The sequence below is a fragment of the Cyrtonyx montezumae genome, unplaced genomic scaffold (assembly GCF_038088225.1).
Source record: "Cyrtonyx montezumae isolate F1298 unplaced genomic scaffold, pur_monq_1.0 scaffold_3, whole genome shotgun sequence".
Classification (NCBI taxonomy): Eukaryota; Metazoa; Chordata; class Aves; order Galliformes; family Odontophoridae; genus Cyrtonyx; species Cyrtonyx montezumae.
In genome coordinates, this window is record NW_027072034.1 from 130651139 (window position 1) to 130657138 (window position 6000).

Below are 6000 nucleotides of genomic sequence, written 5' to 3' on the forward strand. Positions count from 1 at the left end.
TACCCCATGCTGTGTGTCGTCCTAATTGAGATGAAAAACCCAGGATCCAGAAGAGCTGCTTCCTAATGTAGGGTAGGTAACTGGGAGTTTTTGTTCTGGACAATGTTTACGATTTTTTGTTTACTTTGTAAATATATAAAATATTCATGTTTACCAACTTTTCTTGAAAACATTACTCTTTTACAGAAAAGAACAACAGTATCCTCAGGTTAAATACGGTGCCATTCTCAGATACAACTTATATCAGTGCAGTCAAGTAGTTTATCTCAGTGCATGCAGGTACAGATGAGAACAGATTCCAGCCTTTTGCAAGTAATCCATGCTCCTGTGGTTGAAAGTCACCTACCTTTGCACACATTATGTGCATCTTACAGACGGAATTCATCTTGTGAGAGATGTTTCAGTTCACCAAGCAGCATTTCACAAAATATCACAACCACCTCTTGTGTTTTGCAGATGCAATTTCCATTCTAATATCTTTTCTCCTATATATTTTTCTGAAGGAACTATGAAGGGGTAAAGCCTCATCAATAGCCTGCCACGGTGAAAAACTGTGATCAGTGTTGTGTGTGCATTGATTAAGTTCCCTGTGGATTCCTCAGCTCCATGTCAGCTTTCTGAACACTAGATTTTGCCTTTGCATCTCTGATGTAGCCAAGTGTAAAAATTAATGTAAGCTGACAACTTCTTATTAGTTACACATCTGAAGGTTCTCAAGTGGATAAGCTACTCCTTCCCAAGTCAGTTGTGACTTAAGCTTCCTAATTGACTCAAATCTGCCTGTTTTAGATACTAGCATATAAATAACCAAAGGGAAATGTTGACTAGAGATAGAGCTTTTGAGTCATATCACGTCAAAACAATTTTCACTAAAGCCACCATCTCTCATTGTGTTTTCTCAAGCCCAAATCCTTATAGAAAATATGTTTCAGACCCAGTTCCAATTCTCTGCTCTGAAAATTGATTGTCAGAGCTCTTTTGAGCTAGATGATGACACTGTGGGCTTCCTGCATGAGAAATGGGGAAGCCTGGGACCACAGATTTCACTCTGCCAACAGCCATTGGAGCAGGCACCAACAGGGGGGGCAGAAACAAAAATGGGAGAAATAAATGGGAAAAGAAATAAAAGAAAAAAAATCAAGAATAAAGCTACTGTGCTAAAAGGGGAGGAAATGTGTAAACAAAAGTCTGTAAGGTCAGAAAAGGTGCTTAGAGAAGGCATTGCTCAAGTCTGATCTGCAAAAGGCCTGCTCCAAATGATTAAAGCTTTGCTGGGGCTCAGGTTTTGGTTTTATGCCCTGATTCACTCATTATGCTTTAGTAAGAAGGAGCTTTACTTGTGTTGTCTACATGCCCTCTGTATGCATTTCAGAAGGTATCATTTATTTTAAGATCATAATATAATATATGTTCGATAATATATAATATATTGAAAATATAACAATACTTGTAATATGCAGATTTCATGGTTCATTGTTATACATAAACTTTAAACATGCAACAAATTTGACATGAAAATAATCAAGCCAAAAAATAGGCAATTCTGCATAACATGTAGAAAACATTTTGTTACTATCATGACAGTTTCATTTTTGTTTTTTTCTTGTTACAGTTCATTCACTTTTGAGGCATGCTGGGGAATAATTTGTACTTAAAAGCCATTTCCAGAAAAAAAAATTATTCACTAGAAAATTCTTCATCTGCTTTTATTAAAGCTAACCTCCCGTAAATTCAAAACTTAACTTGTGAAATGTTCTCAAAGGAGGTTCTAAAGCTGAGAAAGATTTGAAATGCTTAATAATTATTTCATCTCCAACTGGTCTGTTTTCACCACTAAAGGAAAAGCTGCATAAAGACTATAGAAAGAAGAGCTGGGGAGATAATAAATAAACCAAAAGAAACATCCTGAGACATATATTTTGTTTTAAAAATGTGTTTTAAAATAGTCAATTGAATGACACCAACATTTCTGTTGTTTGTAGTCAGAAGGTTTTAATAAATATGATAGGAACAGCATAAAATGCTCTCTGGGACCTCCATACGGAACAGAAATGGGGGGGAGCATAGACTATATATGTACTCCATGAATATATATGTATGTAACTTCATGTGTAACACAGATAAATTTTAAGGACTGATGTTTAATTGTTTTCATATGAACATTTATTCCTGTGGCAGAGTATCTGATGTCTTTTTTTTTTTTTTAAATATGAGTCTGAAAACATTGAAATGTCTTCCTCTCACCATAAGCTGCTTATTCTTACACCCAATGCCAAGTAATAATTAAAAAAAAAAAAAAGCCAGTTGTCAGGATCTTGTATTTCAAGCACAAGCAACAGTAATGGACAATTGGCTACTGAGTGGTGCTGAAGGACATCAGGTTTGCAACTGTCAGCCCCTGGGTATGTAGGCACTCCACAGCAATACACTCACGCATTTGGTAAGACAATCTGGAATAAAGCAGGCCTGATATATCTCTGTACCTTTCTTTTAAAACTCTTCCACATTTTCTAAAATTCTCAGGGCATCCCTGAAGTGGAGAAACTTTTCAGTGCTTCCTTTACATTACCTTCTCTCTCTGTAAACACCCAGTAAGCAACACTCTGCTCGTGGAGATGTCAACATGGAGATTTCAGGACAAGTTGAGTTACAAGTGTACAAACCTAGAGTAACAGCTGCACAGTCAGTGATGTTACTCTGCATTCAGGCTACTTCAGCTGAGATCAGATTCCTGCCAAATCACTCTCTATGTGCACTGAAAATGTATGCCTCTTTCTACCTCATTGCAAAAATGAGGTATGTGTGACTGTGAGGCCAATTCTGCAGGATTCCTCAGTGACAGAGGTTGTCAGGCATTCAAACAGTTAATTTATGGTTATTTTCTGTGGCTGCACTTCTGAGGCAAAAATCAATCATTTTCTTTGAAAATACAGAAGAAATAATATGTGAGAGATGAGATTATGTGGTTTATGAAACACTGCCTCTTCTCTGAGCCACTTCCCTGTGAATTCAGCTAAGGTCAAATTTCACAGATGAAGTATTACCCTTCTGAAAAGTGTCTGCCTTACTTGTCTTGAGATCTGGAATTTTAAATCAGCTTAGCTTAGTCCTTCAAAAGATTTATCTTTTCAAAGAAGGTAAGTCATGTGCACAGGATGGACAACCACTCTCCAAGATGCAGTTATTCAGAAAGGATTTGAAGGTCATGAGAAGCAATTACTTATTTTGAGGTCCCAAAGCAATACCCTAATGTAATCTCTACAACATCAAATAGAGGTCCAAAGTAGGAGTAGGAGACTTTCTGGAAAGAGGTCCAGGACTGGTGTTTGCTCTTTGAGAGGAGTGCTAAGAAACTCCAGGGAGTTCGAAGATTGACATAGCGCACTAGAAAAGAGGGGTGGGAATATTGTTTATAGGTTGCTTCCAGAAGCTTAGTCTGCTTAATTTAGGGAAGAAAAGCTTTCCTACAAAAACTAGGTGTGTTTTCATTGTTTCTTCTCATTATTTCTGAAGGGACAATTGGGAAGTTCACATTGATGCAGTTATTTAACTTCTTGTCATCCCATCTGAGTGAGATGATTGTCACTCCAAATGTTTTCTCCCTGCCTGACAACTTGTGATGCTCTAATTGTCTGAACAAAATTTTGTGCTTCACATTTGGTCAAAGTTTGTACATATTCCTAGAATCATAGAATTGGTCAGGTTGGTAAAGATCATTGAGTCCAACTGCAGCTTAACCATACTACCCTAATTCTAGTGACCCACTGCTAAATTATGTCCCCGAGCACCACATCCAGATGGATTTCAAACACATTCAGGAATGGTGACTACCTCCCTGGGTACCTCCCTGGCCTATTCTAGTGCTTAACAACACTTTCTGTGAAGAAGTTTTCCCTTATATCCAATGTAAACCACCCCTGGCACAACTTGTGGCAATTTCCCCTTGTCCTGTCACCTGTCATCAGTGAGAAGAGACCAACCCTGCTCGAGCTGTAATCACCTTTCAGGTATGTGAAGAGAACAGTACAGTTTCCCCTCAGCCTCCTCTTCCCCAGACTAAACAGCCCTGGCTCCTTCAGTTGCCCCTCATAGGGCACATTCTCTAAGCCCTTCACCAGCCTTGTTGCCCTTCTTTGGACCTGCTCCAACACCACAATGTCCTTTCTGTACTGAGGGGCCCAAAACTGAATACGTTACTCAAGGTGATGCCTCACCAGTGCCAACTGCAGGAACAGGATTATTTCCCTAGTCCTGCTCACCACACCATTCCTGATACAGGCCAGGATGCCATTGGCCTTCTTGGCCACCTGGGCACACTGCTGGCTCATATTCAGCCAACTGTCCATCAGCACACCAAGATCTTTTTCTGTCTGACAGCTTTCCAGCCGCTCATCCCCAAGCCTGTAGGGTTGCCTGGGGTTATTGTGACCAAAAATGAAGTACCCAACACTTGACCCCATTGAAAATCATACGATTTACTTTGTCCCATTGATCCAGTCTATCAGGTCCCTCTGTAGCACCCTTTTACCTTCTGGCAGATCAACACTCCCTCCCAGCTTGGTGTCTGCAAACTTAATGAGGACAAACTTGATTCCTTCATCAAAATCATTGATAAAGATGTTAAATATGAGTGGCCCCAGTACTGAACCCTTAGGAGCACCACTCACAACTGGCCAGCAACTGGATTTAGCTCCACTGACTACAAGTCTTTGGGCCCAGTCATCCAGCCAGCATTTCACTCAGGAGAGTGTATGCCCATCCAAACCATGGGCAGCCAGCTTCTCCATGAGGATGTTGTGGAGGACAGCATCAAAGGCTTTACCTTTGATGTGGTCCATGTAGACCACATCAACAGCCTTACCTCCATCCACTAAGTGGGTCATAAAATGAAATCAGGTTTGTCAAACAGGATCTACCATTTGCGAACCCACACTGACTGAGCCTGATCCCATGCTGACCTTTAATTGATCTATGATGGCTCCTGATATTTACTGTTCCATAAACTTCCCTGATATTTCTTATCTCTAATGCAGATCTTCATATAAAACACCAAATTCCCTGTCTTCCCAGAGTACTCAGTTTTCTCACAGTGCCTTTATATACTATTGAAACATAATTCTGTTCATTTACAAGACTGGGTAGAAACAGTGATGTCTTATTTGACGTGATTATTTGATTTTATTCCAGTGTCCACTGTAAGAAACATTAACTTATTTCCACTTATTTTTATGGGAAGTAGATAAACCTAAATTATTCCCAGTTTCCTCTTCAGAAAGTCTAGCAAAGCAGGATAAGAAGAACATTTATATTAGTGTATTCTCAGCTGAGGCAGTTCATGTGAAGAATCATTAAGCCTTGGTCACAATAACATTAGGACAAAATAATGTTTCTGTATTCCCAGACCACCGTTAGAAAAGTATTTTTTCCACTGCAGACCAGAATAATTTGAGAGGAAAGCCACTTAAAGACAATGTTGTCCCAGTCCTAAGCTTAGCCTTCTGTAGTTTTGAGGGAATCTGATATGCTACTGCTCAGATACAGCTTATGTTAATGCATTAAGACAAAACTTCCTTCTTTAGTCTCTCTTCTTTTAAAAATGTACTTCTCAGACATATTCTTAGAGTATAAACAAACTTGAAATGTTGTCTTATGTAAAAAAATAAAAAGCCATTGATAGTGGATACTTCTTCCAACCCTTTATTAATAATGATACAACTCCTGAAGTCTCCAAATAGCTTTTCATCTTCATTAAATGCAAAACCAAGTTTGAGAGCTCTCCATTTTGCAGGCTTTGGACAAATGCAACAAATCAGTCCCAGAGATGAAAAAGCTGCAAATTCAGTCCATAATCAGCACTGTTCTTCCTTCCCTACAGAGATCCCTAGAGAGATTGACTTGGTTTTCAGAATCACTTTTATCCCTCTGCCAAAGTGCTTTATGTGTCTGCAGTGCTGGGTCCAGATTTGCCTTTTGCATGCCAATTTTTCAAAAGAAAACCCT